Genomic DNA, 18,683 nt, shown 5'->3' on the forward strand with positions numbered 1-18,683 from the left:
TTATCTTTAAATCACCTGTGACTTCATGAAAGAGAAATTATCTGTTCCAAAACTCTTCTGACTAGGAAGTCTGAAGGGCTGGCTTTAATTAGAGTCCGATTTCTTGCAATAATCTAATTTAGATGTCAGACAAAGTTCTGGGTTATTACTTTTCACTGAGAAATTACGATGCACCTGTTATTGTTTTCTTCTTTAATTATTCTGATGGAGTTAACAAAGGATATTTTTAATAAGCTTCGCTTACCTGAGAGATAACGTTTGAACTGACATAGTATGTAATATTACCACAGTATCACTGTAGTAGTATTTTCTCCAGTCACATTCACAATAACAGTAGTATTTTGCTAAGAAGCCTGTTCCTGTGTTGTTTTAGCATCTGGCAATATTCACATATCAACAGTATGAAATGGACAACAAAACCTTTGCACCATTAACAATTTTGGTATGGTTTTATTTAGAAGCTCATAGTCTACACAAACCATTGTTACCTTTTTGGAATATGTCAAAATGTATTCCCATGTATTTCAATGAAGATTACAAGACGTACCTGCATAGGTATTACTATCCCTCAAAGCATATATTTAATGATATCCTTGGCTTTAAGGAGATAGTGATAGCCACAGAAAGAGACTGTCCTCTGGAAAAAGTCCCAATAAGGACTATGTCAGAGCAGCATTTTCACATACTTAAATCATAGGAGCTCCCACGAGGTAGTGGCCTATGTTTACAGAGCTGAAGATTAAGAGCTATGTATTTTATTATATGACTGTCTGAAAACCATATTGTAGTGAGCACTCCACATTGTCATGAATCACTGTGAGAATAGCTGGGAAAATGTATAGACTTTTCTACTTCAGGGTCAAAGGTACATTTCTCTGTGACCCTTCATTTTAACCTGAGGCTAGGACGCAAAATGCCAAAGGCTCTTCTTCCACTGACTGCAGTGAAAATGGCCCAGAGTTTATTAAAAAGCAAATAATTCCTCTATCAATCCCGCATCTTAAAATTGGAAGCCACTTACAGAAAATAAACAAGTCTGAGCCAGCATTAAAATGTAGATATGTACATACATACACAAAGTCTGCTATTCAAAGAGAGTGCTTTAATAAGCTTCTTTTTTTTTTTTTTCTCTGGAACATATTCTTTCTGTTGCCTGAATGACTGTGGTCTTTTTTACCTTAACCATCCTGCCCAGTGAATTAAGGCAATGTAAATTATTCAGGTATTTCTTGTTATGAATCTTTAAAGAAGAACCTCTGTAACAAAAGAAAAAAAAAAAAGCTAGACACGTAATTTTGTCCATCTGCAAATACCTCCTCAAATTCTATTTAAACGCAGTAACATGTTATTACAGAGAGGAATCACAAAGTCAGCATTTAATTTGATTCTAGAATGTGCATTTCTCAAATGCTAAGAATAACTTGGGCTAAGCATTATTTTTTACTGTCAGATTTTTATAATGAGAAAGCTGAAGGCCATAATGCATTCACAGGATGCTTGAAAAAGCCTAGAACTTCTGTATGGAGAGCAGTTCATTTTGGGGAGTGAAGAACAAAATCCCCTCTCTTTCAAGGATCACAGGCTTTTAATTTAGAGACAGACATCACAGAATTTAATTTCATAAACAAAAATATTGTCTTCTTTCACCTACTGTAAGCATTTTAGAATAACCAGAAGAATTATATTTTTATGCATTTCATTAGAAACAAGAATATTTTTCAGTGAAGAGGTAATTGATATTGCAATTTTAGAACAAACAAAATACATGCTTTGCAGACAAAAGATACTGACAGTAAAAAAGCCCACTGATGTTTAATAGCTAGATTTTACAAAATGTTTAGAATCATTTCTTTTTCATCACTGCTTGTTCAGTTATTTAAACTATGTAAAGCCAGTGCTGCTTGGGAGTTCTGCTTGGGGCGCGCTGCTCCCTGCCCTGCCCTCAACCTGCGGGCGCGTGCACACAAGCCAGGCTCCTCCGCTCACTCCTGCTCCATCCACAGCCATCTGCTGGCCTCCACCTTGTGTTCATGCTGCTGGGTCACACAGGGGCTGCCGGGCCATCTCTTCTTCAAAAAAGCCTGTGCTTCAGCATTGCAAAGTCCTGCAGGAGTGCTTGTTGTGTCTACCTGCTTTGTAATACTAAAGCTTGTGCTTTGCAACTTGCAAGGAAGTGAAAGCATGTCCTCAACAGGCACGTGGTTCCACTGCAGCGAAACTGAACTGTGCTGGCTTGCACATGCAGGACATGTCACTTGGGCTACAAACTCCTCCCTTCTCCAGAGAAGTCTGTGCAGCCCCAAGAATGAGGAGACCTATGCTCCATGCCTGGTGGGTTCCGAGCCAACAGTGCCTGGCACAAGCACATCAGAACCACCTTGGCAAGTCCCTTAGTCCAACAGACAATCACTTACACTAGCAGGAAAGGTATGCTTAAATCTTGTGGCAGAGTGTAATTTTTTCTTCGTGGAGGCTTGTGAAAAGGCTTGTCTTGAACTGCATTTCCAACAGGGCTTTCAGAAGCAGCAGCCCTCTTTTTTCAAGCCAGGTAACACGGCAGTGATTTGCAGCCACTGGTTACAATTTCTTGGGAAAGGTGCATTCAGAGTGAATCACCTACTGCACACCAGATCTAGCTAAGCTTCAGTCTCAAATTCTTCAAAGCTAGCTCAACTAGGTAGGTTGGCTTTTTTTGTTTGGATTTGTTTTGAAGGGGATCTTACTCTTTAACGCAGATGTTCTTACTTTAGGAACTCAGGTAGATGGGTTGATCATCAGATGTGCTCAGTGTAGTAAACAAACAGGCACCACCCAAATGCTTTCAAAAATCTAACATTCATGCTTAAATACAGCTGTGTGTTTCTAGTTGTAAAATGATTGCTAGGACTTCAGTTTTCCTCCTGGTTGAGTGGCCTAGTTGCCAGGCTATAAAAAGTCATTTGCTCTCTCAGACTAGCCCAATTAATATTTAATTATGTCAGGCAAAGTGGAACAGCTTGAGTGGAAGGGATTGAGGGTCCTTACACAGCCCAGGATAGCCCAAACACATCAACTTATGCAGTACAACAAAAGCAGTAGCTGAATCTGGGTCTTCTTCATCCTAAGCAACACCCTGCCTGCTAAACTGCTGGACAGAAGGTAGATTTGATGCAGGGACCAAGCCACAGCATTGCTCTGAGGCTTGGGATTGTTTGAGGATAATGAAGACAGACTCTTACTCTGTGGAGGCTGGCAAAGATGAAATGTGAGAGAAGTGCCTACCCACATCAACCTGGTGAGACTGGGACACATCTGCAGGTGTTGAGAGAACTTTCTTTGGGATTTCAGCATGCAGGCTGCTCTCTGATCCGTTCTCTCACCTGGGAGTTTGACTTTGACTCAAGCTTAATGTAACAGGAAAGAGAAAACAAAAATATTTTTTTCTGCACCTTGTCTTCGAGCTGCCATTTTGTGGTTCGCGTCAGGCGTTCCAGATGCAGGTGTTGCAAAGACAATCACATGATGTTTTCCTCACATCTAAAAGAGATTTTTAACACGTGTTTTTGTCTCAGTAAGAATAGCCCCTGCTGGTGAGCTGACTTTTGTAGGAATTGAATGTTGTTTCTGCATTAGATATCGAAAAAGGGGAATTGATCTAAAGAAGTAGAGCCCAATGTATTTTGTAACTTGCCCTTAGAAACAGCTAGTTTGAAAAAGTAGAAATACCATATATTTCAGTAACATATTTTAGAAATATAGTTGTTGAATTATGTGATTAATTCTCACTTGTAAAACTGTAATAGTTGTGAATAGTATGGAAATAGTATTATGGACTAGAAAGCATGCTGTAAGGCTGTTCTGTTTGGATAAGAGACCTTCAGCAAAAGAAAAGGAGACTTGTCAAACATCAAAGAAGCCAGGGCCTCCACACAAGGCCAAACTGCCTCACTCTGTGAGTAGGTTGGGATACAACAGGCAGGCATCAGGATGCCCCCCTCTGTCCTCCTTCCACACTTACCTCTATCCAAGGATGAGCAGGTGTCCAGAAATAATGACCAAGTGCTGAGTAAGCAAGTGTTAGAAGTTAATTAATTAGCAATATACATGTTTAGCTAGCAACAATTTATGTTCAACCAGTATCTTTATGTTTAGTTGAACGTCGGGAAGATTGTGAACCTGAAGTACTCAGCCAATGAGGAACCAGGGGAGGAAAAGATAAGCGTCGGGTAATAGGGCATAAATGATGTAACACTGCTTTCGGATATTTCCAACACTTTGCGCTTGATTTTGCAGCTGTTCCTCACCCAAGCAGGGGCATCTGTGGGTGCCCACTGCCATTGTCCTGCCCTGGCCACCCAAGCTCATGTCTCCTGGGATGCTGTACGCAGAAGGCTGTGCTGGAAAACATTTCCATACCCTGAACACAGCCTGTACTCGCCCAAAGTCAGCCTTGCTTGCTTCTGAAGAAAATAAAAACATGCTGCATTCAAGAATAATAGGATATATAGTAGCCATAAAGATCTGCTAGGGTGAATTCACTGTTCAGCCTCCAAAGTGGGCAACTGCAAACATGAATTTCCTGCACACACGTGCAAAAACAAGTTTCATTTTCACAGTGTGCACAGTTGTGTTTGAGAGTGATTGGATGGAGCTGTATATATATTGCAAATGTGAAGAACTATGATGCTTTTAAAAGGCGATATAAATAGCAGTAAGCCACCACTATAGTGCTAAGATAGAAGTGATGCATGTGGGCTTACAGCAATCATAGCTTATTCCCTGGGAATGACCACCTCATACACATTAAAGAACTCCCTTCTGCCTCAGAAGTTGCATATTACTGAGTGATTTTTACTTTTTATCACATATTGCATATTTCCCCGAGTTCAGGCCTGAGAACGAATTATCTGTACAACAGACTGTTCAGCCAGTCCCTGCAAGTGTTGTATGTCCCATGCAGACCCACTACCAAGCAAGCTGACCACACTTAGATCTCACCTGCTAATGGATCCTGCTTATCAGGAGCACAAATTTCAGATTATGCAGATTCTTGCAGCTGCCTAATGCTCACAATTTCAGCTGTCAGCCTGATGGCAGAGAACATAAACATCTTCAGAAATTCCTGTGTAAGGGTAACATCGTTGCAAGAACAAAGCTGTCATTCAGTCAGCAGTTAAGGAGATCTCAGCAACCTGCTGAGGCTCTGAGGAGTCTGGGGTGTTTCTGCATTTGGCAAACCAAGAAAACATGTGGACAGTTTAGTGGAGGAACCATTGCATTTAAGGGCTACTTCTAAATGTTGTTGAGAGCTGTATGAGAATATTCTGTCTTGATTTTAACGGATCTCATTTCCAGTCTTACTTGCCAGTCATTTTATTCATTATAAGACTCCTTGTCATTATTTTCCCAAAGCACTGAGATCAGGCACAGCAACCTGTCTGTCTCAGAACGCGTCCAGGAGATTAAGACTGTGTGTAACAAGATGCCTTCATCGTTCCCAATGGCTGTATTCAAAATGCTGTAACAGCCAAATACAGACTTATACAAGCTTCCCTGTAATTAAAAACTTTATGGAACTTTATAGCAGTTTTATGTAATAGTTTAGTAAAGAACTGAATCAATAGAGAATTTTTATGAGACTCTTAAGGCTGACATGTATTAAAGCAGTAAATACTTCATTTCTTTATAAACGCTAACAGCAGTAAACTACAGCAAGATGCAGTGAGACTCAAATGTACAGCATACATACACTGCATGTAACATACAGTGTGCCACTGTGCATTGTGGAAGTCAGGACAACTGAGGGAGCAGCAGAGCCAGCAACAAAGCTGAGTCTCTGGTCTGACCTCAAACAAGAACCACCCTGAGGGAATCCTTCCTGCACTGTCCTTCTGCACAGCATCACTTGGTCCCAACACACCATGTCACCTGGTCCCAGCACACCACATTACCTGGTCCAACTGCGCTGCATCACCCAGTCCTGCTGCACAATGTCACCTGGTCCTGCTGTACCACATCACCTGGTCCCACTGCACACCACATAGAATCACAGAATGAAGGAATTAGTGAGGTTGGAAAAGATCTCTAAGTTCATCTAGTCCAACCATCAACCCATCCCTACCATGCCCACTAAACCATGTCCCTCAGTGCCACATCTAATCTTTTCTTGAAAACCTTCAGGGATGGTGACTCCATCACTTCCCTGGGCAGCTCATTCCAATACCTCACCATTCCTTCTGAGCCAAAACTTTTCTTAATATCTATCCTGAATCTCCCCTGGCACAACTTGGCCACCTGGGCACACCACTGGCTCATGTTCAGCCAAGCGCTGATGAACACTCACAGGTTCTTTTCCTCCACACAGCCTTCCAGCCTCTCTGCCCCAAACCTGTAGCATACACGGAGTTGTTGTAATAAAAGTGCAGGACCTGACGTTTCGTCTTGTTAAAACTCATACAGTTGGCCTCAGCCCAGCAATTCAGCCTGTCCAGATCCCTCTGTAGGGCTTTCCTGCCACCAGACAGATCGACACTTCCTCCCAACTGCTGGTGAACACTACTCATGACCAGTTACCAGCTGGATTTAACTCTGTTCACTGCCACTCACTAGGTCCAGCCCCCCAACCAGTTCTTTACCCAGCAAAGAGTGTACCTGTCCAAGCCATGGGCTGCCACATTCTCCAGGAGAATACTGTGGGAGACAGTGTCAAAGGCTTTGCTGAAGTCTAGGTAGGCCACATCAACAGCCTTTCCCTTATCCACCAGGTGGGCTACCTGGTCATAGAATGAGATCAGATCAGTAAAGCAGGACCCACTTTTTATGAACCCATGCTAGCTGGGCCTGAACCCCTGGCTGTCCAACGCATAATCGCAGTCAAGACGATCTGCTCCATGACCTCTCCTGACACTGAGGTCATGCTGACAGGCCTGTAGTTCCCTGGATCCTCCTTCTGACTGTTCTTGTAGATGGACGTCACATTGACAAGTCTCCAGTCATCTGCGACCTCCCTGGCTGATGAGGACTGCTGCTAAATGATGGAAAGCAGCTTGACAATCATGTCCGCCAGCTCCTTCAGCACCCTCAAGTTTTTTTTGCACCTCATGGTGCAATCCACCATGGACTTGTGAAAGTCTAGATGGAGTAGCATGTCAAAAACTGTTTCCTCCTGAACTGGGGGGGGAAGGGCTATTCTGCTCTCCATCTACATCTCAGGGGACTGAGTACCCTGAGGATAACTGATCTGACCATTACTTCTGACAGAAGTAAAGGCAGCATTGAGTACCTCAGCCTTTTATTTGACGTCAGTGATAACGTTCCCTGCTGCATCCAGTAAAGACAGGAGATTCTCCTTGGCCCTCCTCTTGCTGTTAATGTATTTGTAAAAACCTTTAAAATTGTCTTTAACAGTGGTTGCCCACCCTGTCTCCCTCACCTGGGCCACCTGCCCCTCATGTGGGAAGCCAGGGGAAGGCCTGTGGGACAAGGGCTGATCAGCACAGCGCAGCCTGCCTGGCCTATCTGCTGCAAAGGCAAGCTCATGGATTGCTACAAGCATGACGGATGGCCTGGAAATGCCTGTGAAATAATTTTCCTTGCATTTGTTGCTTAGAAGGTGTCATGGTTTTATGATTTTCAGTTATTGGTATTCCACACCATAACATCATGTAGTGTATGTACCTGGTTCTCAGAAGAGAAGGACTACTACATTCCCCAGGGGACTTTGCTCCTCTGTTACCGTTTCCGGTCAGAGGGAAAGATTAATACTCGCAGATCACAAGACCTTGCTTTCTTTCTGCCCATCTCTCGTCTTGACAGCATCTCGCTCCCCAGCTGTCTTATCATCGGTATTAGAGTAAGGCCTACCTTGATTTTTGGACATTCTCTCTCATTGCATTGGATTTATTAGCTTAAATTATAATTATATTGTATTATAGTGTGTTGTTTTGCATTCCGATATCTTATTTAGTAAATTAGTTTGTTTCTTCTCAGTTTGCCGCTGTTTTGCTCTCAGGCCCATCTCCTTACCCTTTTTTCCCTTTTCCCTTTCCTGGGGCGTGGGTCCATGGGACCCCCGTCCCATTCGTCATGGAACTGGGCCGAATGCCTGTAAACTGTTGACAGAAGGAACATTTTCCCCATCTTGTCTATATATGGCAGAGAAGGAACTTATGCTGGCACTACTGTAATGTCACTCAAAAATTATTTTATCATATTTATAACATCTAAGCCCTTCAGTAAATATTTAAATAATCTGATTGCAGCATATAGGGTTCTAAGAGAGTAGAAAGAAATAAATTACCTTACATTAGCATATAATATTATTTACCCAAGATAATTAAATAAACTGAGTTAATCACTGAATCAACTAAATTTTCATTATCATGACATGCTTAAGGAGTACAGGTGATGTTTTGTTAGAAATGTTAAAGTAATAATAACAGTTGGTTGCTCAAGATAAAGTAATATTAAAACACATCAAGTAGCCCTGCTGTTAATCTTAGACAAAAGTCAAGTTTGCACTGTCAGAGGGGAAAGTACTCATATTCATTCAGCAGTGAAGAGAAGATCATCACTTGAAATATTTACCTTTTTACCTTCTACAGGTACTAACTAAACACCGTAGCACCCTTAAAATACTCCACAGCTGGGAAAGCAATGCACATAGGGACACAACTTTCAAAGCAACCGATGGATTTCACAACGCCTCATCTTCTGGTGCCCACTAAGTGCTCCACAGGCCCCCTCAGCACGAGCGATCACTGCTCCTAGCAGATTGCCCAGAACACTCAAAGCACTCATTCCATAAAAATGTGGCTGATTGCAATCACCTGACTGCTGAAAAAATGGGGGACACTTTCCTAGCAAAGACAAGCTCAGCCACCATGCTGCACTGCTGAGGTTTTGCCCAGGGAAAAGCCAAACTTCTGCAACATTACTGTTCCTTTCCAGATGTAACTTCCAACTAAAACTTTCCTCAGTCAGAGCCATTTGCCAGCAGCACTAAAGCTGTTGCTGCCCAGCAATACCTCTGTAGCAACTAATTGCAAGGAAGTGGCTTTGGTCTCTGTTAAAAGACATAATATTACAAACTGTGTAGTTCCAATCTTACTACTTGCAAATGGGAATTCTAATTTTTAATGCGAAACAAAAAAGCATTAACTTAAATATTTTAGTATATTTTATTTTATACTTACTAATAAAGTGTAGTGAAGACCACCACATCTGATATTCCGTTCGTAACTTGTCACCCTGCCCACAAGAACTACTTTCTGTCCCCGGCCACCTCGTCACATTTACACATCAATATGATGAGCGGCAAAATGGCGTTTATTGTTAAAAGCTACAAAACTATATAGTATATCTTATCTTTTGCTAGACTGTTCCAGAAGCTCACGCAGGCCCCTGGCCAATCATATTGAATATCCCGCTCTGGCCACTCTCTTCCGAAAGGCCATACACGGAGTTGTTATACACCTTGTTATGAAAACAAAGAAGGACAGCCTCTCCTTCTTACGTCACGGGTTCAAGTAAAGTAGGTGAACCAATAGCAAGCATATGAGGAAGGACCTTCAGCGTTACAGCCCGAGTACTCCGTAACATGCCTACTACAACATCTCCCCCTCCCCATAAGCAATAAAATTTTACCCATTACAGTGTGACCGCAAACACGACCGCAAATATCTTATCCATAAACTTATCCCTTACCTAAGCTATCTACTATTAAAACTCTATAACACACGCGTATAATATAAATGCATATTACTAGCTGTCCTAAAACTTACTACTAGCTTTCACACAGCCTATGGTGTTCTAGGCTGATCTAAGAGTCCATTATACTGTAAGCATAGTTTTCTGTAGTGTAGCGTAGCATAGCGGTTATCACGCTGTAAGCATCGCTGTATGCATCCTACAAAGCGGAGTATGCATAGCATTATAACAGTAAACCTTAAAAACCTTATACCTAATTCTCTAAGTAAAACAAAGCAGAGTCATACAGCAAAAACGCACTAAACCTACAATCCCAAATTGATAGATTGTGTGTCAAGAGCCTTCTATGATAAAACTTCTAGAATAGTGTTTTTCAAGATAATAATGCCAGCCCTTAATAAAATCATCACCCTCTTATGAACACCTGACTTTTGAGCCATTTCAAACAAATGGACTCCATATAGATGACAAGGCACTCAGAGTAGTCAAGCCGCCTTGCTCATTTTCCATGCCACACAAAATGCTGTTCTGGGTGTGCAGCACCAAGGCTAAGTCGAAAGCATGAGAAAACAGGCTCCGTAAGCAGGTGGTCACTTCGAAGAATGATTCTCGAAGAAATCTGCGGTCTCTTGTCGAGGTCTTCTTTCCACTTGAGCTTGCTGGGCTTAGGTCTTCCTCCAGCAACTCCTGCAAATGAAAACTCAAACCCTAATGTCCATGGTCTTAAGCCTGAGGAGATCTGGTGTAGGTGGTGCAGTGGTTAGCATAGCTGCTGTATTCTACAAAAGCGCATATCACACATTATTCAAATCTTCTAACATTACATCAAACATAAACATCGTCAGATTAACTTGCTTGATCATCCAGCAAGCCAATCTTTCTATTGACATGCTAAACGAAAGAAAGATACAAGGCAAACATAACATAATAACATAAAATATTGCCAAACCCATTAAAAAGGTGAACACTTGTTTGGCCCATGACCCAAGGCTACAACCTGGAAAAGAGTCCCTGAGGGTCCCATTCTGTGTGAACCTATAACTGAGAGAGAGAATCTTAAATTTTTGTATACTCTGATATATTGATTTTGAATGATCACTAAAATTTGTACAACACCTGCTTTTAAGGTGCTTAAAGTCATGCCTTTGGACTAATAGAAAATCCACAACTCCATAGAGTTGCATGCCAGATAGAATTGATACTAGTGGCAAGCGAGCTAAAACATCACTAGGAGTATTACTTTCCTTAGCTGACTAACATCCTAACTTGGTGAGTGTGGCTAAAGCTGAGCGGTGCTGTGTCAGGGTACGTTTGAATCTGAGAGACAGGACGTCTAAGGACCAGAGACAAGCAAACCATGCACTCAGAGCTGCACAGAGGGTCACGAGCTCCAGTCAACACACGCACACTCACACGCACACGTGCATCCATTCTAGATAATCCCATAAGCAGGAATCAGAAACTCCCTAGCCTAGTGCATTATTACTTACAATAAAGTGAATTGTTTTTATTGTTGTTGTTTAAAGCTTCAGTACTCTGTGCACACACATATTTCCACGTCTTATATCAGCATCAATTTTTTTTCTGTTAACACCTCTACAATACCTATATTCACCTGTATTCTTCCATTTAAAAGCCTGGGAAACAGAGATAAAGTCATTCCATCAAAGGAAACGGAAAAAGTGGTACAGAGGGAACTAGGAACAAACGTTCACTTAAGGTCATGCTTAACTTACATAATCCACTGGTCACTGTGGTTAGGTGACCGGCGCTGTTACATACCTCCCTTCCTCTGTGCTGATCCATTAGGACTACTAATGCCCTATAACTGTCAACTTGAGAATCATCCCCTCTCACATACAGCTTGTGTACTTTCTGCATGGATGTGTTGATTCAGGTGGCATCCACTAACCTTCCATTCACTGGGAGCCCATCCAAGAAGAGATGGAAACCTCCTTGGCCAAGTGCATTGCAGGAAATGGGCCAGTAGTGAAAAAGCAGGGCTGAGCACCAGTGAAAAGCAGATAGTGGCGCTCCTTTGAGACTGTAGTGCTAAAGGTATTTTGGAGGGAGCAGATGTGAGAGCTGGAAACTTGTCAAGGCAGCAATGGGCTCTAAACCAGCTATGGAAAACAAGACTACCACACTTACAAAGTTTTCATTAGTGGTCACGCTTTCTTGGTTACAACTCAGAAGTCTTACCCTAACTGTTTCACAAACACTGGATTTTGTGGTCAGATGAACTAGGGGGACTACTACATTTCAAATAACACTTGCAGTTTAGATTCACCTTTCACAGCTCATCCTTGTCAGCACTTTCCATATTTTTTGTTCTAGTATTTAATGGATGGTTTCTATGCCTTTATTCTTAATCACCTCTACCATATAATTTTCTTAGGTACTTATCTATCTTTTCATCTCCCTGCTTTGCCTAATTACCTGTCCCTTTCTTTGAGATGGTTCCTTTATTCCCTTCTTGCTTCTCAGAATCATTAGCATTGCATTATTATTCTTAACAGCAGTACATTTATGTTTATTATGCAGTGTTTGCAAATAAATAGTGAACTAAACTTCTGGCTGTATTTACCTACAGCTAAAAGGGGAAAATGCAATGCAGGTTGAATTCTCATTTCACTTGCTTATTTTTGCAAGGAAAAGTTTTTAATGACTTTGAAGACCTCTGTTTTGCATCCAATACTTTTTATAGCTTCGGTGTTTAAAGAAATGTTGAAAGCATTTATCTTTTGAGTATAAAGTATGTACTGAGTCCAATTTTTTTTTTCTTTCTTGCCTACTGCTCTTCTCCTTAAGGGAGTATTCATAACTATATCAGATAACTGAAACCATCCTGCCTAGCCTGTGGTGTTCTGCTCTGTGAAACACTCCTTGCTAGCCCATGTTTGGCTTCATAATCCTCATAAAAGTATAAACCTACCCACCTCATGTTTTATTCTTCCAATCTTTTTTGCTTTTTTTTCCTTGATTCCTCCTGGGTGCGTGGTTTTGCTGCCACTTTGGTAGGTAGACTAACCTGATGTCTGGCCCTTTTCCTACTAAGGTGAAGGACAAAATCCCAAAGACTTCACTGAAAGCAAAGTTAAGATCACCCAGCTCTCCACCTAGGTGAGCATGTGAGCAGCACCTGCTGTATGTTTGCACATCTACAGACTCATCTGGATTTTCTTTGGTAGACAAAAGAGATAAATGGAAGCTGTTGGAATATACTACTGCTTGCTTTGAGCTCATTTTAGTTAAAACTAGGTCACATCACTGTGGTTTTGTATAAACTATTTTTATTTCTTGACAGCCTAAGCCTCAAATGTCATAGCCACTGCAGATTCTAAATAAATAGATAGACAGATAGGTAGATAGACAGACAGACAGACAGATAGATAGATAGATAGATAGATAAAAGGGAGATAAACTCAACCTTTGAGGAAGAAGAAAGCTATTTAAACCCAGCCCTGGGCTGCATTCAACCTGGCTGCTGTATCCCATTGTAATGTGGGGTCTAATGACAGCTCATGTCTTTGAAGGTCCCATATAATGTTTATGTCAGTATAAAAAAATACTTGTTAAGCATGGAGTTACTCAAATATAGAAGTAAGGTAATAGGATTTGTGACATGCATTCTTTCCCCTTCACCAGCAGTACGTAAGAGTTGAATCCCAATGGGAATTCTCAGCCTTACCTATTAAAATGAGTCTTTTCTGTGACTTTCAGGATTAGGCCATGCTGGGAGAGGAATGGTTTTAGGAGTACAAGATGCTGGTGGCAGCTGCATGGTCTTCCCAGCACAAGAATGTCACCCTCAGATGCAGCTGGATTTGCAGGAGCAGTAAGCATTCTGGTGCCAAAGTACTGAGTGCTGTTACCTCATGATCACAGCTCACAAAGAATAAATTGAAATACTAGAGTTGAAATTATTGCTTGTGCAACTGAACTCAAAGCTGGTGCTTCTACCATTTCTCTTTTTTTCTCATTTTATTTTTTATGCCAGAGACATTATCAGTCAGTGAACACATTAAATCATACAGGAAGAAAAGCACTTATACATTTATCTTTCTCTGAGAGGCTACAGTTGTGTTTTATTAACAGAAACATTTCAGTTTCATAAATACTTTTTGCCTATAGCAGAAAGTCACTTCAGAGCTCATTGTTACTGTGGTCAAACCACCAAGCTGTTTAGTATTTACTTCCTGTTTCCCACTACAATGAACACAGCTGACAAACTGGTTATTAAAGTGTCAGAAACATCTCCTCAAAGACAGTGGTAGTTTAGTTAGTACAGGTCAGTCATATTACCTCTGGAATGATATAGACCAAGAGACTACTGAAATGCTGCATAACAGAAAAAGCAAGGTAATGAATACATCATTAACAATAAAACTACAGGCTTGTGCAAGAGGTTGATGACAATTAATTTGTATCTGTTTATTTCCACAACTGTAAGAGAAATGATGAATTATCCTACTGGTTTATGTTGTTAGAGTAGTGAGCTACCAGCCAAAAGGTGCTACAGACTATCAAGGACACTTCTGATCTCAGGGAATGTCTGAGCAGTATCTAAGGGGGAGCTGTGAAATGCCTGGCAGTACAGAATGGACACTCATCCGAAAGGAGTCAAGGCAATGGTGGCTGCTCAGCTTCTCTGAAACTGAATAACATATAGCTTACCACAACGTTAGTGTGGATAAACAGCTTGCACAGTTAAGAAATTAAGAGAAGGAAAATAGTAAAACAGTATCTAGATGAGACAGGAACATCAGGATTCAAAGCTGTAAGGTCAGCAAATGATTTGGACAGCTACTGAGGGATTTCTTGGACTTATGATAAAATAAGATGTGCATATAATCTTTACAGGATGATGAGACACATTTGCACAGCCAACCATACATAATTTTCTCCAAGATAATTCCTGCCACCTATGCATTCCCATAACTAATGGAAGGCACTATCATCTAAAATGAAGGTAGAGTCTTCCTTCTTCTTCTATACCCTTTATTCCCCATTATTATTACTAGTGAACAGGACTGCACCGTTCATTTTGGTTTGCCCATGGGATGAAGGCTGACTGATGGCCTGAGAAGATAGAGCTTGGGTTCAGAAGCTGAAGAAGATCCCCATACTTCAGCAGTCCAGGGTTTACATGGCATTTCCACAATGACTGTGCCACCTGCAATCACAATGTGCGAGAGGAACAGGTCTCCACATCCACTCAAAAGGCATCATAAAAGTGATGAAGCATATATGGATCTGCTTTGGCTAGGGCCTCCAAAAGTAGTCATCTGTTGGTCTTCCTGTGGGATAGGGGAACTCTAGATGCTGTGAATCACCATACATGGCATTTAGGTGTCACTGCTAGAGAGTTTTTTGCTATTTCTATCATTAGTTTTCTCTGCTGCACTACACAGTGAGTCACAATTCATAGTTAAAGCAAGTGCTGAGTCATATTAAGCCACTCTCCCAAACCTAAAAAAGTTAACTTATTTGTTTTCCTTTCCAGAGAGTCTTGCTGACCATCCACTGCTGTTAGGTATGCAAGTCACCAATTTGACACGGTTGTTTTAAACATTGATCCAACAAAATATATGTGCTGAATCAAGCAATAGAAAAGAGCAGGCATGTGGAGACCTCAGCACTGAAATGTGATTTAGAAAGAAGCAGAAGTTTCAGAGGGAAAAAGCCATGGCAGGATCAAGTCTGAAGAACTGAAGAGCTGCAGCTAGCATTCTCAGAGGGGCTGCCCACAATAGGCAGTGTTTTAGAGTACTGGATCATCTCCAGATATAAAGCAATCTAAAACAATGAAGGACATTAGAAAATATAAAATGGCATCAAAACGTTCTCCTGAAGGAAAAATGTTCATGAGCAATTGGAAGAAAAATGTAGTTGGTTATGGCAGTGTTGACTAAGTATAGACACTTAAAATGAGAAAATAGCATATGAGAAAATAATCCATTTAATGTGTTGCTTTCATGTGGTTCCATTCCCTTATTCAACACATTTATATCTCAACAAGAAAATTCCTTTTTAACTTTTCAAAACAAGCACTCCACTGAAATCTGAAGAATAACATCAACTGACTTTAAAAGAGGATTTGAATTCCCACCCAGTACAGTCTATTTAGGTTAAAAACTGAGTACATAGGTATTTGATGACATCAGTCACCAGCTCCAACTAATGTTTTTTTTTCATGGAAATAGCTCTAGACCTAGCCTCTGACTCTACTCCAAAGAGCATACATAGACAACAATGATAAACCTATCTTTTGGTTTGCTTATTAGATATATAAAGACTCATAAGAAGGTTTTCCACTTTCCTAATGTCCTAGCAGACTTTTTCTCTACCTTTTCCAGTGTGAGTTAGTCCTTTCTGAAAACAATTCACTAGAATTATTTGCATAATTTAAGATGAAATTAACTCAGGACATTGCATATAGCCCTATCTTCTCTGGAAAAATACTGCCTGGCATATTTTAGGTTCATGTTCATCTTGCCTACACTGACAGCCATTCTCTGATCAATTAATATATTTATGCCTTGCTCCTCCTTTTTCTAACTGTAGAGCTCCAACACTGCACAAGAAACTGTGATGAGTAGTTCATAACAGCACAAACTTGCTTTGTGTACTTGAATTTCTACTCACTTTGTTGATTCAGTCCTCAGAGTTCTGCATCTCCTCTTCAGTATTCTGATTCTCTCAATTTTGGACCAGTTTCACAAAGATTCTCACAACTTCCCTTGCCATTAATAAAAATACTTAAGAACATCAATCCAAGTCCATCTGTAAATCCCTTCTAACCCTTGCCCCCCAGCCTCAGCACAGCCTGAGACTACTATTGTCTCGCATTCAGATCACTCAGCAATTCTTGTTCTTGTCCCAGTTTTCATCATCTTGACTGAGTTCCATGTGGCAAAGCCACACAGGCCACACACTGAGAGGCACAAAATACATGCCTGAACTTGGGAATAAAAAATAAATGGTGAAGATGACAGAACGAATGAATGTCTCCTTTTAATTTCTGTTGCCAGTCATTAGTAGTTTTTGGGTGCTTTAAGGATGAATTTCTGAGGATGTGAATACTTGACCACTACTTTTTGAAAGTGAAGTGTATGATTAAATTTATTTTATATCAATTGTTGTTTCGGCTTTAAAAAGATTTGTCATGATACCAGTTGGATGCCATTTGTTCATACACCTAGAGATGATATCTGACTAGAAATCGCAAAGAACTTGGACGTAACTCAGGAGAATTGGCTTATTCCGTGTCAGTTTCTATTTCCTTTCCAACTATGTCCAGCCCTGTAAAATGGCAATAGCAATTGTTCAGCTCTCTTCTCTCTGAGCTATGAAGCGATATGTAGAAAGGACTATTTTCTTGGAAGCATCTGTTTTCTCACTCAGTCTCCAGAAAAGCATTTCATTTCCATATAGACCTCACCTCACTTAAAAGCATTGCTTGTATATATAACTTCAACACTGTTACTACCTCAACCTGGAAAACACAGCATATGCTATTCATGACAGTAAGTACACAACACGAAGAAAAGTGAAGCTAAATTGCACATATCTTCTAAGCTTACATAAAAACATACCACCTTAGAGGTTCATTACCCATACTTTTTTGGCAACCAAATGCAACTATGAATATCAAATGAAACAAAGAAGAGTACTTGTGCCTGTTTTGTTTCCCCTCGCTGGGTGGTGTGTAACACAATGGACTGTAAGTTTGCAAGAAACTAAGTATTATATATCAGTTTTAACAGTGGGAGGACTGCCTGCAAGGAAGCTCTTCCTTGTGTCTTTGTTCTGATATCACATCATCATCTCTTCAATGTTGTGTTGTTTCCACTACTCTGTGAAAGACGCTTCACACACTGACTGCTGCCACTGAACTGGAGACTGATACCCAGAGGATAAATGGGAAGAAAATAAAATGCTGCATTGGTGCTGCCATATTTGCCTATTTTCTTTACAGACTGCACCTAGAGCAACCTGCTGGTAAGGGACAGATAAAAGAAGTAAGCTAGTAAGCTCCACACTTAATCAGGAGGCACTTATTACAGATCCCATTTAATAAGTAATAATGGACTATCACGAATCAGAAAGCTTATTACAGCATTATACTGAAAACCTATACTATGTTTGTACAGCTTATAATAAATGGGGAGCTAAAGATTTGAACATGGAAGAACATTTTTCAGGTATTTATGAACTAATACATTTTTCTTAGCCCCTCCCTAGCAAACCCTTCAAAGAATGAGCGATCTGCTAATAACCATTCCTCCATTATATTGTGCTTTCATACCAGGTTTTACAACCTGTGTTATTAGCTTCTTTAATAAGTGCTATCATTAAATTGCCCTGTGAACATCTAGGGACAATACGTCTCAGAGGTATAGTAAACAGCTGATTATAATCTCTTTATAGATTATTTTTCTGACCAAATTACCTGGCTGGACAGGGGGACATCTGAGCCCAAGCTGTTCATGCAACAGCTGTCAGCAGCTCCTGTGCTTGGGCATCAGTGTGCAGTGCGGCGGTGAGCGTGCAGCAGCAGACAGCTGGCTCCCACCAGGCACTAGGGAGGGGCACGTGGGACAGACGGTTGCGTGCTGTGCTGCGTCCTGGGGCATGAAGGACATGGCCCTGGGAAGCGTGCTTATTAAAAAGCCTCATGCTCTCACATGTGGTGCTGAATCTTTTGTTAAGCCCCCACAACAAACACAAACGACAAAGAAACAATGACAGGGCAAACACCCACCTGTCAGTTTTGAGGTGGAAGAAAATGAAATACCTTGTGTATTGAGATCTTTTGTTTCATAGAATAACGTGCATGCTCTAGTTAAACAACCTACACCTGGGAAAAGCTCATTCCTATTGTTCCCAGTTCTTCACAGGCTTCTCAAAGCAGAGAAAATTTGCACAGCTAATGTTTCATTTCACTCCCCTCTGATGCGTGTTGTGAATGACTTTAAGTCAAACACACCTCT

The 18,683-nt window shown here is 40.9% G+C and overlaps 1 long non-coding RNA gene across 2 annotated transcripts; it reads right to left on the minus strand.

Annotated features, from left to right (window-relative positions):
• LOC110398714 lies at positions 1,072–18,337 on the minus strand. 2 transcript variants are annotated; one of them, XR_002438573.1, is made up of 3 exons: positions 18,143–18,337; positions 5,931–6,752; positions 1,072–5,066 (listed from the first exon to the last, which is right to left on the minus strand). It is a non-coding gene; the product is annotated as an uncharacterized LOC110398714 (long non-coding RNA). The 2 variants fall into 2 exon arrangements; XR_002438572.1 differs by having other exon boundaries at positions 1,072–6,752.

This window comes from Numida meleagris, chromosome 4, assembly GCF_002078875.1.
Source record: "Numida meleagris isolate 19003 breed g44 Domestic line chromosome 4, NumMel1.0, whole genome shotgun sequence".
NCBI classification, from domain to species: Eukaryota; Metazoa; Chordata; class Aves; order Galliformes; family Numididae; genus Numida; species Numida meleagris.